The sequence below is a fragment of the Protomyctophum parallelum genome (genome assembly GCF_964188405.1).
Source record: "Protomyctophum parallelum genome assembly, chromosome: 8".
In the NCBI taxonomy this organism is placed as follows: Eukaryota; Metazoa; Chordata; class Actinopteri; order Myctophiformes; family Myctophidae; genus Protomyctophum; species Protomyctophum parallelum.
In genome coordinates, this window is record NC_139703.1 from 53,933,564 (window position 1) to 53,956,908 (window position 23,345).

Here is a 23,345-nt window from a genome sequence, read left to right on the forward strand (position 1 = left end):
CACTTCCACTATGCACCCCGTCACAATGGCACCAGCGATGGGAAAACACTGGATTTGTCATGCAGTGTCACTCAATTGCACTCTGCTATGCAGCCAAGTATGCAAATATCTCTCTCTCTCTCTCTGTGTGTGTGTGTGTGTGTGTGTGTGTGTGTGTGTGTGTGTGTGTGTTTCTGAAAAGTACATTTTACCACACATTATCTTGCATTATCTTGTGACGCTCTATAGTATGTTCAAGTAGGAGAAAACTGTTATCATGGAGTTAGGAGGTTTCTGCCCGACAGCAACAAACGACAAACGAGTGAGCGGCATATGGTGTCTGTTAAAAATGTGTCCCCTATAGCGAGTGGCAACGCACCCCCCACCAGAGGGTCTGGGGTTCCCCCCTTTCATTAGCACCTGAGAAGGTGTGACTTTACAGTGTAAAGTCACACCTTCATCAACAACAACAGCAAAAAATAACCTGAGACCATCTTGTGATGTGATCAACAAGAAACTGCTTTTGAGCGGTGCAACGGGCAGGGTCGCACAGTAGCTATAAAGGCCTCTTCCCTCACTGCGTCTGTGTGAGTTTGTGTGGACATTATTTTGTGTCCACACAAATGTGACCAGATTTGACTGAGAGACTGCCATCGCGCACATTCCAGCTTTTCACCAGAGGAGATTTTCTTTTTTTTTTTCAAAATGATTTAATAGCACAGGCAGACTCTTCACATACTAGAGCAAGTCTGAAATAAGTGTCAGAGCTGAAATTGACATGTAAATATGAAAAAAATGCTTAAACATGTAGCTAGGTGTAATGTTAGAGACCACAGAAGTGAACCTTTCAAGCCTGTTGTCTCAACTCGCTGTTTTCTGCAAGACATCACTCTATAAGCCATATCTCCAAAACTGGTGGGTCAAACTGAACAACCAATATGTCAATTTGAAGCTATGATTCCCTGCTTTGATATGAAATGAAAAAACAAAAATTTAAAAAAATCCAATGGCAGTCTCCCAGTCAAGTTTGGTCACAAATGTCTGGGTTTGACTGTGTCCAGTAGCAGAAGTGACTCTCCAATAGCCCTATAGTAGCAGTTGCTGTAGGCTATACAGATGCATAGTGTGCTTTCATCAGTCATGAGGGAATGTCGGGCTTCTCCAAAATCCCTCTAGAATTCTTTGAACATTCATGGAGCTGCATGGCTCCATGCTATTGCTGCATTGCATTGCATTGAATGGGGCTATGGGGTGTTATGCTAGTTTGCTTATTTCCATCGAAAGAAGTAGTAAAGTGTGCCGCTTGGGATATTATTTACATTATGAAGAGAGGATATATACGAAGAAATTATAATTTTGAGCGATGGAAATAAGCTAATTAGCACAACACCCCATAACTCGGCAGAATCTGCACCTGGCTCGCTGATAACAAACTATCCTTACACCTGGGAAAAACTGAATCCATCCTCTTCGGATCAAAAAGTAAACTCAGCAAGGCAGATGGCTTCTTGGTTAGAGTGGGTGACAATATTATCACACGAAAAGATCAAATTACCTACCTAGGTTCCATCCTGGAGGCAAATCTTTCTGGTGATAAAATGGCCACCAACGTAATCAAAAAAGTCAATCAAAGAACAAGATTCCTTCACAGGATCTCCTCACTGGTCAGCAAAAACACCTTGAAGACCTTAACAGGAGGCCTCGTACAAGGTTTCTTTGACTATGCATCCACCTCTTGGTACCACAGCACCTCAAAGGCCCTTAAAACAAGGCTCCAGACCTCCCAAAACAAACTGGTCAGGCTCCTACTTGGCCTCACCCCCCGAACCCACCTCACCCCTGCCCACTTTGACAGGCTGGGATGGCTTAGGGTCGACGACAGAGTACAGCATCTTGCAATGGGTCTGGTCCACAAGATTCGATACACCACCAAGATACCCATGAACCTGTCTAAATACTTCCTTAATGTAAACGAAGTCCACACCCACAACACCAGAGGGAGTGCAACAAACCATGTACAACCCAGATTCGGCACAAACAAGGGACTAAATTCTTTTCGCTCCTATGCCACCAAAATGTGGAACGCCCTACCAACAGTCATTAAGACATGTGAATCCCTTGACTCCTTCAAAACCGCTCTCAAAGGGCACCTACGGACGGCTGCAATTCGAAACTGGCCTCTGTAAAATCTGAATCCCCCCCCCACCCCCCTCCCCCATTTTCCCTCACTGTATATTGTATCTTTTCCCTTTTTTGCTTCCCATATGATGAATTCCTGTTCTCTACTTTAGCTACATAGAAATGTCTATTTGTATGTCTCTAAATGTTTGTATGTCTTTAAATGTTTTGATGAATTGAACAATGTGGACCCTGTTGTAAACAAGTGTAATGCTTAATTGGGTCGTCCACTCACAGTTGACAGTCTTTGTATTGAGTTTGTGCTTAAAATGTACTGTAAATTCTACAAACTGTTAATAAATATTTCAATCAATCAATCAAGCCCCATTCAATTCCCATTCAATTCAATGCAATTCATTTAGGGCTTATGGTAGGGGAAATAGCCAATAAGGAGCTTTTGCACAAAATAACAGCTGGACCTCTTTGATGGGGACGTAACGACTACAAAGAAAGGTAAGAAAGCCTTTTAGTATGGAATTCTCCTTTAAGTTATGCTATGTCATACAACGGTGTCCGCCACTGAAAATAACAGATCTACAAGCTCATCACAACGCACCACGCTGCGGCACGTTGTGAGCTTATACTGTAGATCGGCTATTTTCAACATGCCAAACACCATCGTGTGAATTAAGACATGAAATGAGGCTTCACCTTTCTCTAGTCTCCTCTTTCTCCAGTCTCCTCTTTCTCCAGTCTCCTCTTTCTCCAGTCTCCTCTTTCTCCAGTCTCATTAACTTTTCATGCACGTGTTGCTGTTCTCTGCACACACACATTATCTCTGCACACACACACACACACACACACACACACATTAATGCTATTCTCTGCACACACACACATGTCTCTGCACACACACACATGCTATTCTCTGCACACACACATTTGTGCTTCGCTATTTCTGACATGTCGAATGCCTGATGACACGGCATGCTGTAAGCAATGCGGTAGCAGCCTGTAGGCATGTATATGAATTCAATTCTCACAATTAACGTAAACGTTTCCCCTACATTCGTTTCCCTTTCTCCTTACCCTGTTGAATGTTTGTTTCCCTTTCTCCTTACCCTGTTGAATGTTTGTTTCCCTTTCTCCTTACCCTGTTGAATGTTTGTTTCCCTTTCTCCTTACCCTGTTGAATGTTTGTTTCCCTTTCTCCTTACCCTGTTGAATGTTTGTTTCCCTTTCTCCTTACCCTGTTGAATGTTTGTTTCCCTTTCTCCTTACCCTGTTGAATGTTTGTTTCCCTTTCTCCTTACCCTGTTGAATGTTTGTTTCCCTTTCTCCTTACCCTGTTGGATGTTTTCATGTCTGTCCATTTTTTCCACATGAAAAGAGAAGCCGTCAGAGAACTATTTACAATTACATGTTGTAAATAGAGCGACTTATTAGTGTGAAATTGGAATAAACAGAGTAAGCATTAAGTGTTTTTCCTCAAATAAATTACATTAACATTAAATGTATATTTTTCTTTTGTGGATTGTCCATGCTCTTTTGACACTCGCTGTGATTGTAGTACATGTGTTAAACTTACAGGTACATACATTATGTCAGGAGATGTCAGGCCCTTGGGGGTATTCATATTTTCCTTTGGTTTGGACACCCCTGGTTTAATCACAAAATGTGTGTCTAAGCGATGCAAGCTTCCATTATAATTGTTTAGAATGCTGCTGTTATTTGACAGCTCCTGACAGCACAACGAAGCTGTGCAAGCATCTTTCCAATTAACGCTACATTCTGCATATCGTTGCTGCCATGTGGAAACCTTGTATGTCCAAAACCGTTACTGCTTTTTCAAAACATTTCAAAAGTAGCAGGTGGTTCTCAAAGTGAGGTCTGGGGACCCTTGAGGGGTTCCAGGGGGTACTTTAACCCATTCTGACCTTAGATCAGATTCATACGAGGTTTCCACTGGACACACACTGGTCTGATTAAACCCATTCTGACCTGAGATCAGATTCATACGAGGTTTCCACTGGACACACACTGGTCTGATTAACCCATTCTGACCTGAGATCAGATTCTAAAAATGTCAGTCGTTTTTTTAGATTTAAAAAAAATAGCAGATCTACAAGCTCGTAGCGCGCCACTCGGTGGCGCGCTATGAGCTTGTAGATCTGCTATTCTTCAATAGCTAAAGCATAACATGATGCCAACACCAAAATGGGTTCCCGTTCAGAATGGGTTAATATACTATCAAAATAAATGTAAGCTATAATAACAGCCGGTATTTTTTAAGATTTTCTTGACCTAAAATCTTTTCAAATGGGGGTCTGCGGCCAAAAGACATATTTATTTCAGTCCGGCCTTGACATGAGAAAGTTTGAGAACAACTGAAATAGGGCATTGATTTATGAAAAAAACATAAAAAGATGAAACGTGGAGATACTGCACAAGGTTACGTGAGGGAGAATGCGAAAGTGAAGTAGTGAAGTAGATGAATAAGGAGAACTAAGCCATGATGACAGGTCGGCTAGTTCAGTAGTACGGATTGGATTATTATTCAAATTTATTCTGAAACATCTGATCACCAGGCATGCAAACGGCAAAGAATTTCATCTCCATATTTCAACTTTTTTATGTTTTTCGTAAATATTGCAAACAAGAGTTTTGCACAAAAGTTTTGAAAATAGCAAATGTACACGCTATAACCTTGACGCCTTGCGAGCCCTGCATGCAGATCTTCAATTTCACTATATTAAAATAATGTCGTAAAAAATAAATAATTCTGTTGGACGTAAAGGTTTTCCACCTGACAGCTGTGTTATAGCCTGTAGGCTAGCGCACCCATTCTTTATAGGGAAATAAGAGCTGTCTTCTTCTCAAAGTCAGTCTTATTGTCATCTCTGTCATGCCTGTCTATCCAGCAGGATGAGGGAGGATGCCTTCATGTCTGACTGACTGCCAGTGGTGGAAAAAGTACTCAATTGTTTTACTTAAGTAAAAGTACCAATACTGCAATTTAGAACTACTCCTTTACAAGTCAAAGTACGGAATTGAAAATGTACTTGAGTAAAAGTGCAAAAGTATCGGCATCAAAATGTACTTAAAGAACTAAAAGTAAAAGTACTCATATTGCAGAATGTCCCACTTCACAAGTTCAAAATGTGTACAAAGTCTATTGAAAATAGCCGATCTACAAGCTCACAATGCGTCGCGTTGCGACGCATTGTGAGCTTGTAGATCGGCTATTTTCAAATGGCCAAAATGTATTGGGTTGAAGTGGTTAATGTATGTTTTCTAATCAAAATTAAAATCGCCAAAGTAGCTAAAGTAACTAAAGTTTTCAAATAATAGTGGAGTAAAAGTACAAATGTTGGCTCTGAGATGTAGTGGAGTAGAAGTAAAAGTACTGGAAATTGGAAATACTCAAGTAAAGCACAAATACCTCAAAATTGTACTTAAGTACAGTACTTAAGTAAAAATACTTAGTTACTTTCCACCACTGCTGACTGCAGCATGCAGTAACACTAACGCTAGGAGTGATTACAATGACAACCACTTCAACCCCAGCCTGTCCTCAGTCCAACATTTGAAATCACGACCTGGAAGCTCCGCTGGATTTGAGGCCAATAAGGATTAGTAAGAGAAATCTATGAAAATCTGGGAACTAAATCGTTACCAAGAAATGTCTTCACCAATGTGTTTCTAAATGTGTCTAATAACATGTACTAAAAGTTTGAAATTCAACTCCTGTGGGAAATTGAGTTATTAGCATAATATGTGACCATACCCATAACATCCTATATAAGGCCAAGAAGTCATCATTCTTCAAGCAGCATGTGACATATGAAACTAGGGGTTTTTCATGATTCTGAATCCATTCCAATGATTAGTTTTGCACAAAAAACACTCCTTGGGCTAAATTAGGCCATATCCACTGACCTCATCACGTTTGTGATGACGGCTATGGCCGTTTTCCTCCCAAGGAGTGTTTTTTGTGCAAAACTAATGCTTGGAATGGATTCAGAATCATGAAAACCCCCTAGTTTCATATGTCACATGCTACTGAAAGAATGATGCAATTTGGACTTTTTTTCTTTACATAGGATGTTATGGGTATGGTCACATATTATGCTAATAACTCAATTTCCCACGGGAGTTGAATTTCAAACTTTTAGTACATGTTATTAGACACCTTTAGAAACACATTGGTGAAGAAATTTCTTGGTAACGATTTAGTTCCCAGATTGGTCAAATACCTGATAAAATGCCCTTACTAGATGTGCTTTCCAGGCCTGCAGGTCTCATTAACCCATTCTGACCTGAGATCAGATTCTATAAACGTCTTCTACATCCTGACAGTTTTCTGATAAAGCCATGTTTCTATGTCAGTCGTTCTTCGATTTTTCAAAAATAGCAGACCTACAAGCTCGTATCGCGCCACTCGGTGGCGCGATATGAGCTTGTAGATCTGCTATTTTTCAATAGCTAAAGCATAACATGATGCCGACACCAAAATGGGTGCCCGTTCAGAATGGGTTAATTAACCTGACGCTGCCAGATGGGGGCGGTATTGGGTAACCATGTTCCCCAACACAGCACTCATCTGGGATCTCTCAGGGAGTTGAGCTGACACCAATCCGTTCCGTACCGGACCAATCAGCGTGAGCTAAGGGCGGGATATGTGCGGAACCGGATGTGAAGCTATATAGACACGTCAATATGATTGGTTGTGTTTGCACGCCCACACGGTGATAGACAGACGGTCCCATCCAATCATCTACCAAGTATCTTGAAAAAAAAGGAACAGCCCCGTCATCGAATTTGCTTCTGCGATCCCAGATCCCAATAAGCTGTGAAACAATTTTGTGTAGCAAAAGCTTCTTGGATCTGGCAGCGTCAGGTTACTCATTAATGGCCCTAGAGGGTTTCCCCGGAAAGCAGAAGTCAAGAGGAAGTAGCCTCGCAGTGGCCAGACTTTAGCCAATTCGGTGATATGAGTCTAACCAAGAAACCAGGCTAAACCGGAAGAGTGGAATTAAGGCACGCTGCCACTCAAGTGAGTAAGACTCGCCCCCACCTGCCTCTGATTGGCCTAACGAACGTCCACTCTGTGACAGACGCGGACGGTTCTGCCCCAGGGACAAACACTCCAGAAGGAATGACTGTATAGCAGCACAAGTGGCTGCACTGAACCCCAACACAACCCCACTGAACCCCAACACAACCCCACTGAACCCCAACACAACCCCACTGAACCCCAACACAACCCCACTGAACCCCAACACAACCCCACTGAACCCCAACACAACCCCACTGAACCCCAACACAACCCCACTGAACCCGGCCCAACACAACCCCACTGAACCCCAACACAACCCCACTGAACCCCAACACAACCCCACTGAACCCCAACACAACCCCACTGAACCCCAACACAACCCCACTGAACCCCAACAGGCCAACCCCACTGAACCCCAACACAACCCCACTGAACCCCAACACAACCCCACAACCCCACAACTTTAGCCCTTGTATAAAATAGACTATCTACAATAGCTGATCTACAAACTCAAAACATTGAATCTACAAGCTCACACAAAGCTACAAGCGTCTCCAAACGCGTTGCCCTGTGTGGTGGAACGGCCAGGTGACACATGGAAGGAGAGAGAGAAGAATTAGCATTCAACACATGATGATTGGTACTGTATAAATATGCACAGCCACAGACTGGCTCCACTATCCCAGTGCATGGTGAACATGATAATTGGATGTTTTCCTGAAAGTAATTTTTTAAAGTTAGTTCATAATAAAAAAAAGTTCCAGTCAGGGACGTGCAGAGAGTGTTGAAAATAGCAAAAATAGCAGATCTACAAGCTCACGACACGTCGACAGCCCCAGGTTAGAGCAGTCATCTCTCAGGCGCCTACAGCTGGTCCAAAATGCTTTGGCTCGCCAGTCTTGTGCTGGCCTAAACTTCACTGTCTCCCTGTGTCAACCTTTAGAGGCCTAAACTACACTGTCTCCCTGTGTCAACCTTTAGAGGCCTAAACTTCACTGTCTCCCTGTGTCAACCTTTAGAGGCCTAAACTACACTGTCTCCATGTGTCAACCTTTAGAGGCCTAAACTTCACTGTCTCCCTGTGTCAACCTTTAGAGGCCTAAACTACACTGTCTCCATGTGTCAACCTTTAGAGGCCTAAACTTCACTGTCTCCCTGTGTCAACCTTTAGAGGCCTAAACTACACTGTCTCCATGTGTCAACCTTTAGAGGCCTAAACTACACTGTCTCCCTGTGTCAACCTTTAGAGGCCTAAACTACACTGTCTCCCTGTGTCAACCTTTAGAGGCCTAAACTACACTGTCTCCCTGTGTCAACCTTTAGAGGCCTAAACTACACTGTCTCCATGTGTCAACCTTTAGAGGCCTAAACTTCACTGTCTCCCTGTGTCAACCTTTAGAGGCCTAAACTACACTGTCTCCCTGTGTCAACCTTTAGAGGCCTAAACTACACTGTCTCCCTGTGTCAACCTTTAGAGGCCTAAACTACACTGTCTCCATGTGTCAACCTTTAGAGGCCTAAACTTCACTGTCTCCCTGTGTCAACCTTTAGAGGCCTAAACTACACTGTCTCCCTGTGTCAACCTTTAGAGGCCTAAACTACACTGTCTCCATGTGTCAACCTTTAGAGGCCTAAACTACACTGTCTCCCTGTGTCAACCTTTAGAGGCCTAAACTTCACTGTCTCCCTGTGTCAACCTTTAGAGGCCTAAACTACACTGTCTCCCTGTGTCAACCTTTAGAGGCCTAAACTACACTGTCTCCCTGTGTCAACCTTTAGAGGCCTAAACTACACTGTCTCTCTGTGTCAACCTTTAGAGGCCTAAACTACACTGTCTCCCTGTGTCAACCTTTAGAGGCCTAAACTACACTGTCTCCCTGTGTCAACCTTTAGAGGCCTAAACTTCACTGTCTCCCTGTGTCAACCTTTAGAGGCCTAAACTACACTGTCTCCCTGTGTCAACCTTTAGAGGCCTAAACTTCACTGTCTCCCTGTGTCAACCTTTAGAGGCCTAAACTACACTGTCTCCCTGTGTCAACCTTTAGAGGCCTAAACTACACTGTCTCCCTGTGTCAACCTTTAGAGGCCTAAACTACACTGTCTCCCTGTGTCAACCTTTAGAGGCCTAAACTACACTGTCTCCCTGTGTCAACCTTTAGAGGCCTAAACTACACTGTCTCCCTGTGTCAACCTTTAGAGGCCTAAACTACACTGTCTCCCTGTGTCAACCTTTAGAGGCCTAAACTACACTGTCTCCCTGTGTCAACCTTTAGAGGCCTAAACTACACTGTCTCCCTGTGTCAACCTTTAGAGGCCTAAACTACACTGTCTCCCTGTGTCAACCTTTAGAGGCCTAAACTACACTGTCTCCCTGTGTCAACCTTTAGAGGCCTAAACTTCACTGTCTCCCTGTGTCAACCTTTAGAGGCCTAAACTACACTGTCTCCCTGTGTCAACCTTTAGAGGCCTAAACTACACTGTCTCACTGTGTCAACCTTTAGAGGCCTAAACTACACTGTCTCCCTGTGTCAACCTTTAGAGGCCTAAACTACACTGTCTCCCTGTGTCAACCTTTAGAGGCCTAAACTTCACTGTCTCCCTGTGTCAACCTTTAGAGGCCTAAACTACACTGTCTCCCTGTGTCAACCTTTAGAGGCCTAAACTACACTGTCTCCCTGTGTCAACCTTTAGAGGCCTAAACTACACTGTCTCCCTGTGTCAACCTTTAGAGGCCTAAACTACACTGTCTCCCTGTGTCAACCTTTAGAGGCCTAAACTACACTGTCTCCCTGTGTCAACCTTTAGAGGCCTAAACTACACTGTCTCCCTGTGTCAACCTTTAGAGGCCTAAACTACACTGTCTCCATGTGTCAACCTTTAGAGGCCTAAACTACACTGTCTCCCTGTGTCAACCTTTAGAGGCCTAAACTACACTGTCTCCCTGTGTCAACCTTTAGAGGCCTAAACTACACTGTCTCCCTGTGTCAACCTTTAGAGGCCTAAACTACACTGTCTCCCTGTGTCAACCTTTAGAGGCCTAAACTACACTGTCTCCCTGTGTCAACCTTTAGAGGCCTAAACTACACTGGCTCCCTGTGTCAACCTTTAGAGGCCTAAACTACACTGTCTCCCTGTGTCAACCTTTAGAGGCCTAAACTACACTGTCTCCCTGTGTCAACCTTTAGAGGCCTAAACTACACTGTCTCCCTGTGTCAACCTTTAGAGGCCTAAACTACACTGTCTCCCTGTGTCAACCTTTAGAGGCCTAAACTACACTGTCTCCCTGTGTCAACCTTTAGAGGCCTAAACTTCACTGTCTCCCTGTGTCAACCTTTAGAGGCCTAAACTACACTGTCTCCCTGTGTCAACCTTTAGAGGCCTAAACTTCACTGTCTCCCTGTGTCAACCTTTAGAGGCCTAAACTTCACTGTCTCCCTGTGTCAACCTTTAGAGGCCTAAACTACACTGTCTCCCTGTGTCAACCTTCAGAGGCCTAAACTACACTGTCTCCCTGTGTCAACCTTTAGAGGCCTAAACTACACTGTCTCCCTGTGTCAACCTTTAGAGGCCTAAACTACACTGTCTCCCTGTGTCAACCTTTAGAGGCCTAACCTACACTGTCTCCCTGTGTCAACCTTTAGAGGCCTAAACTACACTGTCTCCCTGTGTCAACCTTCAGAGGCCTAAACTTCACTGTCTCCCTGTGTCAACCTTTAGAGGCCTAAACTACACTGTCTCCCTGTGTCAACCTTTAGAGGCCTAAACTACACTGTCTCCCTGTGTCAACCTTTAGAGGCCTAAACTACACTGTCTCCCTGTGTCAACCTTTAGAGGCCTAAACTACACTGTCTCCCTGTGTCAACCTTTAGAGGCCTAAACTACACTGTCTCCCTGTGTCAACCTTTAGAGGCCTAAACTACACTGGCTCCCTGTGTCAACCTTTAGAGGCCTAAACTACACTGTCTCCCTGTGTCAACCTTTAGAGGCCTAAACTACACTGTCTCCCTGTGTCAACCTTTAGAGGCCTAAACTACACTGTCTCCCTGTGTCAACCTTTAGAGGCCTAAACTACACTGTCTCCCTGTGTCAACCTTTAGAGGCCTAAACTACACTGTCTCCCTGTGTCAACCTTTAGAGGCCTAAACTACACTGTCTCCCTGTGTCAACCTTTAGAGGCCTAAACTACACTGTCTCCCTGTGTCAACCTTTAGAGGCCTAAACTTCACTGTCTCCCTGTGTCAACCTTTAGAGGCCTAAACTACACTGTCTCCCTGTGTCAACCTTTAGAGGCCTAAACTACACTGGCTCCATGTGTCAACCTTTAGAGGCCTAAACTACACTGTCTCCCTGTGTCAACCTTTAGAGGCCTAAACTACACTGTCTCCCTGTGTCAACCTTTAGAGGCCTAAACTACACTGTCTCCCTGTGTCAACCTTTAGAGGCCTAAACTACACTGTCTCCCTGTGTCAACCTTTAGAGGCCTAAACTACACTGTCTCCCTGTGTCAACCTTTAGAGGCCTGAACTACACTGTCTCCCTGTGTCAACCTTTAGAGGCCTAAACTACACTGTCTCCCTGTGTCAACCTTTAGAGGCCTAAACTACACTGTCTCCCTGTGTCAACCTTTAGAGGCCTAAACTACACTGTCTCCCTGTGTCAACCTTTAGAGGCCTAAACTACACTGTCTCCCTGTGTCAACCTTTAGAGGCCTAAACTACACTGTCTCCCTGTGTCAACCTTTAGAGGCCTGAACTACACTGTCTCCCTGTGTCAACCTTTAGAGGCCTAAACTACACTGTCTCCCTGTGTCAACCTTTAGAGGCCTAAACTTCACTGTCTCCCTGTGTCAACCTTTAGAGGCCTAAACTACACTGTCTCCCTGTGTCAACCTTTAGAGGCCTAAACTACACTGTCTCCCTGTGTCAACCTTTAGAGGCCTAAACTACACTGTCTCCCTGTGTCAACCTTTAGAGGCCTAAACTACACTGTCTCCCTGTGTCAACCTTTAGAGGCCTAAACTACACTGTCTCCCTGTGTCAACCTTTAGAGGCCTAAACTTCACTGTCTCCCTGTGTCAACCTTTAGAGGCCTAAACTACACTGTCTCCCTGTGTCAACCTTTAGAGGCCTAAACTACACTGTCTCCCTGTGTCAACCTTTAGAGGCCTAAACTACACTGTCTCCCTGTGTCAACCTTTAGAGGCCTAAACTACACTGTCTCCCTGTGTCAACCTTTAGAGGCCTAAACTACACTGTCTCCCTGTGTCAACCTTTAGAGGCCTAAACTACACTGTCTCCCTGTGTCAACCTTTAGAGGCCTAAACTACACTGTCTCCCTGTGTCAACCTTTAGAGGCCTAAACTACACTGTCTCCCTGTGTCAACCTTTAGAGGCCTAAACTACACTGTCTCCCTGTGTCAACCTTTAGAGGCCTAAACTACACTGTCTCCCTGTGTCAACCTTTAGAGGCCTAAACTACACTGTCTCCCTGTGTCAACCTTTAGAGGCCTAAACTACACTGTCTCCCTGTGTCAACCTTTAGAGGCCTAAACTACACTGTCTCCCTGTGTCAACCTTTAGAGGCCTAAACTACACTGTCTCCCTGTGTCAACCTTTAGAGGCCTAAACTACACTGTCTCCCTGTGTCAACCTTTAGAGGCCTAAACTACACTGTCTCCCTGTGTCAACCTTTAGAGGCCTAAACTTCACTGTCTCCCTGTGTCAACCTTTAGAGGCCTAAACTACACTGTCTCCCTGTGTCAACCTTTAGAGGCCTAAACTACACTGTCTCCCTGTGTCAACCTTTAGAGGCCTAAACTACACTGTCTCCCTGTGTCAACCTTCAGAGGCCTAAACTACACTGTCTCCCTGTGTCAACCTTTAGAGGCCTAAACTACACTGTCTCCCTGTGTAAACCTTTAGAGGCCTAAACTACACTGTCTCCCTGTGTCAACCTTTAGAGGCCTAAACTACACTGTCTCCCTGTGTCAACCTTTAGAGGCCTAAACTACACTGTCTCCCTGTGTCAACCTTTAGAGGCCTAAACTACACTGTCTCCCTGTGTCAACCTTTAGAGGCCTAAACTACACTGTCTCCCTGTGTCAACCTTTAGAGGCCTAAACTACACTGTCTCCCTGTGTCAACCTTTAGAGGCCTAAACTACACTGTCTCCCTGTGTCAACCTTTAGAGGCCTAAACTACACTGTCTCCCTGTGTCAACCTTTAGAGGCCTAAACTACACTGTCTCCCTGTGTCAACCTTTAGAGGCCTAAACTACACTGTCTCCCTGTGTCAACCTTTAGAGGCCTAAACTACACTGTCTCCCTGTGTCAACCTTTAGAGGCCTAAACTACACTGTCTCCCTGTGTCAACCTTTAGAGGCCTAAACTACACTGTCTCCCTGTGTCAACCTTTAGAGGCCTAAACTACACTGTCTCCCTGTGTCAACCTTTAGAGGCCTAAACTTCACTGTCTCCCTGTGTCAACCTTTAGAGGCCTAAACTACACTGGCTCCCTGTGTCAACCTTTAGAGGCCTAAACTACACTGTCTCCCTGTGTCAACCTTTAGAGGCCTAAACTACACTGGCTCCCTGTGTCAACCTTTAGAGGCCTAAACTACACTGTCTCCCTGTGTCAACCTTTAGAGGCCTAAACTACACTGTCTCCCTGTGTCAACCTTTAGAGGCCTAAACTACACTGTCTCCCTGTGTCAACCTTTAGAGGCCTAAACTACACTGTCTCCCTGTGTCAACCTTTAGAGGCCTAAACTACACTGTCTCCCTGTGTCAACCTTTAGAGGCCTAAACTACACTGTCTCCCTGTGTCAACCTTTAGAGGCCTAAACTACACTGTCTCCCTGTGTCAACCTTTAGAGGCCTAAACTACACTGTCTCCCTGTGTCAACCTTTAGAGGCCTAAACTACACTGTCTCCCTGTGTCAACCTTTAGAGGCCTAAACTACACTGTCTCCCTGTGTCAACCTTTAGAGGCCTAAACTACACTGTCTCCCTGTGTCAACCTTTAGAGGCCTAAACTACACTGTCTCCCTGTGTCAACCTTTAGAGGCCTAAACTTCACTGTCTCCATGTGTCAACCTTTAGAGGCCTAAACTACACTGTCTCCCTGTGTCAACCTTTAGAGGCCTAAACTACACTGTCTCCCTGTGTCAACCTTTAGAGGCCTAAACTACACTGTTTCCCTGTGTCAACCTTTAGAGGCCTAAACTACACTGTCTCCCTGTGTCAACCTTTAGAGGCCTAAACTACACTGTCTCCCTGTGTCAACCTTTAGAGGCCTAAACTACACTGTCTCCCTGTGTCAACCTTTAGAGGCCTAAACTACACTGTCTCCCTGTGTCAACCTTTAGAGGCCTAAACTTCACTGTCTCCCTGTGTCAACCTTTAGAGGCCTAAACTACACTGTCTCCCTGTGTTAACCTTTAGAGGCCTAAACTACACTGTCTCCCTGTGTCAACATTTAGAGGCCTAAACTACACTGTCTCCCTGTGTCAACCTTTAGAGGCCTAAACTACACTGTCTCCCTGTGTCAACCTTTAGAGGCCTAAACTACACTGGCTCCCTGTGTCAACCTTTAGAGGCCTAAACTACACTGTCTCCCTGTGTCAACCTTTAGAGGCCTAAACTACACTGTCTCCCTGTGTCAACCTTTAGAGGCCTAAACTACACTGTCTCCCTGTGTCAACCTTTAGAGGCCTAAACTTCACTGTCTCCCTGTGTCAACCTTTAGAGGCCTAAACTACACTGTCTCCCTGTGTCAACCTTTAGAGGCCTAAACTACACTGTCTCCCTGTGTCAACCTTTAGAGGCCTAAACTACACTGTCTCCCTGTGTCAACCTTCAGAGGCCTAAACTACACTGTCTCCCTGTGTAAACCTTTAGAGGCCTAAACTACACTGTCTCCCTGTGTCAACCTTTAGAGGCCTAAACTACACTGTCTCCCTGTGTCAACCTTTAGAGGCCTAAACTACACTGTCTCCCTGTGTCAACCTTTAGAGGCCTAAACTACACTGTCTCCCTGTGTCAACCTTTAGAGGCCTAAACTACACTGTCTCCCTGTGTCAACCTTTAGAGGCCTAAACTTCACTGTCTCCCTGTGTCAACCTTTAGAGGCCTAAACTACACTGTCTCCCTGTGTCAACCTTTAGAGGCCTAAACTACACTGTCTCCCTGTGTCAACCTTTAGAGGCCTAAACTACACTGTCTCCCTGTGTCAACCTTTAGAGGCCTAAACTACACTGTCTCCCTGTGTCAACCTTTAGAGGCCTAAACTACACTGTCTCCCTGTGTCAACCTTTAGAGGCCTAAACTACACTGTCTCCCTGTGTCAACCTTTAGAGGCCTAAACTACACTGTCTCCCTGTGTCAACCTTTAGAGGCCTAAACTTCACTGTCTCCCTGTGTCAACCTTTAGAGGCCTAAACTACACTGTCTCCCTGTGTCAACCTTTAGAGGCCTAAACTACACTGTCTCCCTGTGTCAACCTTTAGAGGCCTAAACTACACTGTCTCCCTGTGTCAACCTTTAGAGGCCTAAACTACACTGTCTCCCTGTGTCAACCTTTAGAGGCCTAAACTACACTGTCTCCCTGTGTCAACCTTTAGAGGCCTAAACTACACTGTCTCCCTGTGTCAACCTTTAGAGGCCTAAACTACACTGTCTCCCTGTGTCAACCTTTAGAGGCCTAAACTACACTGGCTCCCTGTGTCAACCTTTAGAGGCCTAAACTACACTGTCTCCCTGTGTAAACCTTTAGAGGCCTAAACTACACTGTCTCCCTGTGTCAACCTTTAGAGGCCTAAACTACACTGTCTCCCTGTGTCAACCTTTAGAGGCCTAAACTACACTGTCTCCCTGTGTCAACCTTTAGAGGCCTAAACTACACTGTCTCCCTGTGTCAACCTTTAGAGGCCTAAACTACACTGTCTCCCTGTGTCAACCTTTAGAGGCCTAAACTTCACTGTCTCCCTGTGTCAACCTTTAGAGGCCTAAACTACACTGTCTCCCTGTGTCAACCTTTAGAGGCCTAAACTACACTGTCTCCCTGTGTCAACCTTTAGAGGCCTAAACTACACTGTCTCCCTGTGTCAACCTTTAGAGGCCTAAACTACACTGTCTCCCTGTGTCAACCTTTAGAGGCCTAAACTACACTGTCTCCCTGTGTCAACCTTTAGAGGCCTAAACTACACTGTCTCCCTGTGTCAACCTTTAGAGGCCTAAACTACACTGTCTCCCTGTGTCAACCTTTAGAGGCCTAAACTACACTGTCTCCCTGTGTCAACCTTTAGAGGCCTAAACTACACTGTCTCCCTGTGTCAACCTTTAGAGGCCTAAACTACACTGTCTCCCTGTGTCAACCTTTAGAGGCCTAAACTACACTGTCTCCCTGTGTCAACCTTTAGAGGCCTAAACTACACTGTCTCCCTGTGTCAACCTTTAGAGGCCTAAACTACACTGTCTCCCTGTGTCAACCTTTAGAGGCCTAAACTTCACTGTCTCCCTGTGTCAACCTTTAGAGGCCTAAACTACACTGTCTCCCTGTGTTAACCTTTAGAGGCCTAAACTACACTGTCTCCCTGTGTCAACATTTAGAGGCCTAAACTACACTGTCTCCCTGTGTCAACCTTTAGAGGCCTAAACTACACTGTCTCCCTGTGTCAACCTTTAGAGGCCTAAACTACACTGGCTCCCTGTGTCAACCTTTAGAGGCCTAAACTACACTGTCTCCCTGTGTCAACCTTTAGAGGCCTAAACTACACTGTCTCCCTGTGTCAACCTTTAGAGGCCTAAACTACACTGTCTCCCTGTGTCAACCTTTAGAGGCCTAAACTTCACTGTCTCCCTGTGTCAACCTTTAGAGGCCTAAACTACACTGTCTCCCTGTGTCAACCTTTAGAGGCCTAAACTACACTGTCTCCCTGTGTCAACCTTTAGAGGCCTAAACTACACTGTCTCCCTGTGTCAACCTTTAGAGGCCTAAACTTCACTGTCTCCCTGTGTCAACCTTTAGAGGCCTAAACTACACTGTCTCCCTGTGTCAACCTTTAGAGGCCTAAACTACACTGTCTCCCTGTGTCAACCTTTAGAGGCCTAAACTACACTGTCTCCCTGTGTCAACCTTTAGAGGCCTAAACTACACTGTCTCCCTGTGTCAACCTTTAGAGGCCTAAACTACACTGTCTCCCTGTGTCAACCTTTAGAGGCCTAAACTACACTGGCTCCCTGTGTCAACCTTTAGAGGCCTAAACTACACTGTCTCCCTGTGTCAACCTTTAGAGGCCTAAACTACACTGGCTCCCTGTGTCAACCTTTAGAGGCCTAAACTACACTGTCTCCCTGTGTAAACCTTTAGAGGCCTAAACTACACTGTCTCCCTGTGTCAACCTTTAGAGGCCTAAACTACACTGTCTCCCTGTGTCAACCTTTAGAGGCCTAAACTACACTGTCTCCCTGTGTCAACCTTTAGAGGCCTAAACTACACTGTCTCCCTGTGTCAACCTTTAGAGGCCTAAACTACACTGTCTCCCTGTGTCAACCTTTAGAGGCCTAAACTTCACTGTCTCCCTGTGTCAACCTTTAGAGGCCTAAACTACACTGTCTCCCTGTGTCAACCTTTAGAGGCCTAAACTACACTGTCTCCCTGTGTCAACCTTTAGAGGCCTAAACTACACTGTCTCCCTGTGTCAACCTTTAGAGGCCTAAACTACACTGTCTCCCTGTGTCAACCTTTAGAGGCCTAAACTACACTGTCTCCCTGTGTCAACCTTTAGAGGCCTAAACTACACTGTCTCCCTGTGTCAACCTTTAGAGGCCTAAACTACACTGTCTCCCTGTGTCAACCTTTAGAGGCCTAAACTACACTGTCTCCCTGTGTCAACCTTTAGAGGCCTAAACTACACTGTCTCCCTGTGTCAACCTTTAGAGGCCTAAACTACACTGTCTCCCTGTGTCAACCTTTAGAGGCCTAAACTACACTGTCTCCCTGTGTCAACCTTTAGAGGCCTAAACTACACTGTCTCCCTGTGTCAACCTTTAGAGGCCTAAACTTCACTGTCTCCCTGTGTCAACCTTTAGAGGCCTAAACTACACTGTCTCCCTGTGTCAACCTTTAGAGGCCTAAACTACACTGTCTCCCTGTGTCAACCTTTAGAGGCCTAAACTACACTGTCTCCCTGTGTCAACCTTTAGAGGCCTAAACTACACTGGCTCCCTGTGTCAACCTTTAGAGGCCTAAACTACACTGTCTCCCTGTGTCAACCTTTAGAGGCCTAAACTACACTGTCTCCCTGTGTCAACCTTTAGAGGCCTAAACTACACTGTCTCCCTGTGTCAACCTGTAGAGGCCTAAACTTCACTGTCTCCCTGTGTCAACCTTTAGAGGCCTAAACTACACTGTCTCCCTGTGTCAACCTTTAGAGGCCTAAACTACACTGTCTCCCTGTGTCAACCTTTAGAGGCCTAAACTACACTGTCTCCCTGTGTCAACCTTCAGAGGCCTAAACTACACTGTCTCCCTGTGTCAACCTTTAGAGGCCTAAACTACACTGTCTCCCTGTGTCAACCTTCAGAGGCCTAAACTACACTGTCTCCCTGTGTCAACCTTTAGAGGCCTAAACTACACTGTCTCCCTGTGTCAACCTTTAGAGGCCTAAACTACACTGTCTCCCTGTGTCAACCTTTAGAGGCCTAAACTACACTGTCTCCCTGTGTCAACCTTCAGAGGCCTAAACTACACTGTCTCCCTGTGTCAACCTTTAGAGGCCTAAACTACACTGTCTCCCTGTGTCAACCTTTAGAGGCCTAAACTACACTGTCTCCCTGTGTCAACCTTTAGAGGCCTAAACTACACTGTCTCCCTGTGTCAACCTTTAGAGGCCTAAACTACACTGTCTCCCTGTGTCAACCTTTAGAGGCCTAAACTTCACTGTCTCCCTGTGTCAACCTTTAGAGGCCTAAACTACACTGTCTCCCTGTGTCAACCTTTAGAGGCCTAAACTACACTGTCTCCCTGTGTCAACCTTTAGAGGCCTAAACTACACTGTCTCCCTGTGTCAACCTTTAGAGGCCTAAACTACACTGTCTCCCTGTGTCAACCTTTAGAGGCCTAAACTACACTGTCTCCCTGTGTCAACCTTTAGAGGCCTAAACTACACTGTCTCCCTGTGTCAACCTTTAGAGGCCTAAACTACACTGTCTCCCTGTGTCAACCTTTAGAGGCCTAAACTACACTGTCTCCCTGTGTCAACCTTTAGAGGCCTAAACTTCACTGTCTCCCTGTGTCAACCTTTAGAGGCCTAAACTACACTGTCTCCCTGTGTCAACCTTTAGAGGCCTAAACTACACTGTCTCCCTGTGTCAACCTTTAGAGGCCTAAACTACACTGTCTCCCTGTGTCAACCTTTAGAGGCCTAAACTACACTGTCTCCCTGTGTCAACCTTTAGAGGCCTAAACTACACTGTCTCCCTGTGTCAACCTTTAGAGGCCTAAACTACACTGTCTCCCTGTGTCAACCTTTAGAGGCCTAAACTACACTGTCTCCCTGTGTCAACCTTTAGAGGCCTAAACTTCACTGTCTCCCTGTGTCAACCTTTAGAGGCCTAAACTACACTGTCTCCCTGTGTCAACCTTTAGAGGCCTAAACTACACTGTCTCCCTGTGTCAACCTTTAGAGGCCTAAACTACACTGTCTCCCTGTGTCAACCTTTAGAGGCCTAAACTACACTGTCTCCCTGTGTCAACCTTTAGAGGCCTAAACTACACTGTCTCCCTGTGTCAACCTTTAGAGGCCTAAACTACACTGTCTCCCTGTGTCAACCTTTAGAGGCCTAAACTACACTGTCTCCCTGTGTCAACCTTTAGAGGCCTAAACTACACTGTCTCCCTGTGTCAACCTTTAGAGGCCTAAACTACACTGTCTCCCTGTGTCAACCTTTAGAGGCCTAAACTACACTGTCTCCCTGTGTCAACCTTTAGAGGCCTAAACTACACTGTCTCCCTGTGTCAACCTTTAGAGGCCTAAACTACACTGTCTCCCTGTGTCAACCTTTAGAGGCCTAAACTACACTGTCTCCCTGTGTCAACCTTTAGAGGCCTAAACTACACTGTCTCCCTGTGTCAACCTTTAGAGGCCTAAACTACACTGTCTCCCTGTGTCAACCTTTAGAGGCCTAAACTTCACTGTCTCCATGTGTCAACCTTTAGAGGCCTAAACTACACTGTCTCCCTGTGTCAACCTTTAGAGGCCTAAACTACACTGTCTCCCTGTGTCAACCTTTAGAGGCCTAAACTACACTGTTTCCCTGTGTCAACCTTTAGAGGCCTAAACTACACTGTCTCCCTGTGTCAACCTTTAGAGGCCTAAACTACACTGTCTCCCTGTGTCAACCTTTAGAGGCCTAAACTACACTGTCTCCCTGTGTCAACCTTTAGAGGCCTAAACTACACTGTCTCCCTGTGTCAACCTTTAGAGGCCTAAACTTCACTGTCTCCCTGTGTCAACCTTTAGAGGCCTAAACTACACTGTCTCCCTGTGTCAACCTTTAGAGGCCTAAACTACACTGTCTCCCTGTGTCAACCTTTAGAGGCCTAAACTACACTGTCTCCCTGTGTCAACCTTTAGAGGCCTAAACTACACTGTCTCCCTGTGTCAACCTTTAGAGGCCTAAACTACACTGGCTCCCTGTGTCAACCTTTAGAGGCCTAAACTACACTGTCTCCCTGTGTCAACATTTAGAGGCCTAAACTACACTGTCTCCCTGTGTCAACCTTTAGAGGCCTAAACTTCACTGTCTCCCTGTGTCAACCTTTAGAGGCCTAAACTACACTGTCTCCCTGTGTCAACCTTTAGAGGCCTAAACTACACTGTCTCCCTGTGTCAACCTTTAGAGGCCTAAACTACACTGTCTCCCTGTGTCAACCTTCAGAGGCCTAAACTACACTGTCTCCCTGTGTAAACCTTTAGAGGCCTAAACTACACTGTCTCCCTGTGTCAACCTTCAGAGGCCTAAACTACACTGTCTCCCTGTGTCAACCTTTAGAGGCCTAAACTACACTGTCTCCCTGTGTCAACCTTTAGAGGCCTAAACTACACTGTCTCCCTGTGTCAACCTTTAGAGGCCTAAACTACACTGTCTCCCTGTGTCAACCTTTAGAGGCCTAAACTACACTGTCTCCCTGTGTCAACCTTCAGAGGCCTAAACTACACTGTCTCCCTGTGTAAACCTTTAGAGGCCTAAACTACACTGTCTCCCTGTGTCAACCTTCAGAGGCCTAAACTACACTGTCTCCCTGTGTCAACCTTTAGAGGCCTAAACTACACTGTCTCCCTGTGTCAACCTTTAGAGGCCTAAACTACACTGTCTCCCTGTGTCAACCTTTAGAGGCCTAAACTACACTGTCTCCCTGTGTCAACCTTTAGAGGCCTAAACTTCACTGTCTCCCTGTGTCAACCTTTAGAGGCCTAAACTACACTGTCTCCCTGTGTCAACCTTTAGAGGCCTAAACTACACTGTCTCCCTGTGTCAACCTTTAGAGGCCTAAACTACACTGTCTCCCTGTGTCAACCTTTAGAGGCCTAAACTACACTGTCTCCCTGTGTCAACCTTTAGAGGCCTAAACTACACTGTCTCCCTGTGTCAACCTTTAGAGGCCTAAACTACACTGTCTCCCTGTGTCAACCTTTAGAGGCCTAAACTACACTGTCTCCCTGTGTCAACCTTTAGAGGCCTAAACTACACTGTCTCCCTGTGTCAACCTTTAGAGGCCTAAACTACACTGTCTCCCTGTGTCAACCTTTAGAGGCCTAAACTACACTGTCTCCCTGTGTCAACCTTTAGAGGCCTAAACTACACTGTCTCCCTGTGTCAACCTTTAGAGGCCTAAACTACACTGTCTCCCTGTGTCAACCTTTAGAGGCCTAAACTACACTGTCTCCCTGTGTCAACCTTTAGAGGCCTAAACTTCACTGTCTCCCTGTGTCAACCTTTAGAGGCCTAAACTACACTGTCTCCCTGTGTCAACCTTTAGAGGCCTAAACTACACTGTCTCCCTGTGTCAACCTTTAGAGGCCTAAACTACACTGTCTCCCTGTGTCAACCTTTAGAGGCCTAAACTACACTGTCTCCCTGTGTCAACCTTTAGAGGCCTAAACTACACTGTCTCCCTGTGTCAACCTTTAGAGGCCTAAACTACACTGTCTCCCTGTGTCAACCTTTAGAGGCCTAAACTACACTGTCTCCCTGTGTCAACCTTTAGAGGCCTAAACTTCACTGTCTCCCTGTGTCAACCTTTAGAGGCCTAAACTACACTGTCTCCCTGTGTCAACCTTTAGAGGCCTAAACTACACTGTCTCCCTGTGTCAACCTTTAGAGGCCTAAACTACACTGGCTCCCTGTGTCAACCTTTAGAGGCCTAAACTACACTGTCTCCCTGTGTCAACCTTTAGAGGCCTAAACTACACTGTCTCCCTGTGTCAACCTTTAGAGGCCTAAACTACACTGTCTCCCTGTGTCAACCTTTAGAGGCCTAAACTTCACTGTCTCCCTGTGTCAACCTTTAGAGGCCTAAACTACACTGTCTCCCTGTGTCAACATTTAGAGGCCTAAACTACACTGTCTCCCTGTGTCAACCTTTAGAGGCCTAAACTACACTGTCTCCCTGTGTCAACCTTCAGAGGCCTAAACTACACTGTCTCCCTGTGTAAACCTTTAGAGGCCTAAACTACACTGTCTCCCTGTGTAAACCTTCAGAGGCCTAAACTACACTGTCTCCCTGTGTCAACCTTTAGAGGCCTAAACTACACTGTCTCCCTGTGTCAACCTTTAGAGGCCTAAACTACACTGTCTCCCTGTGTCAACCTTTAGAGGCCTAAACTACACTGCCTCCCTGTGTCAACCTTTAGAGGCCTAAACTACACTGTCTCCCTGTGTCAACCTTTAGAGGCCTAAACTTCACTGTCTCCCTGTGTCAACCTTTAGAGGCCTAAACTACACTGTCTCCCTGTGTCAACCTTTAGAGGCCTAAACTACACTGTCTCCCTGTGTCAACCTTTAGAGGCCTAAACTACACTGTCTCCCTGTGTCAACCTTTAGAGGCCTAAACTACACTGTCTCCCTGTGTCAACCTTTAGAGGCCTAAACTACACTGTCTCCCTGTGTCAACCTTTAGAGGCCTAA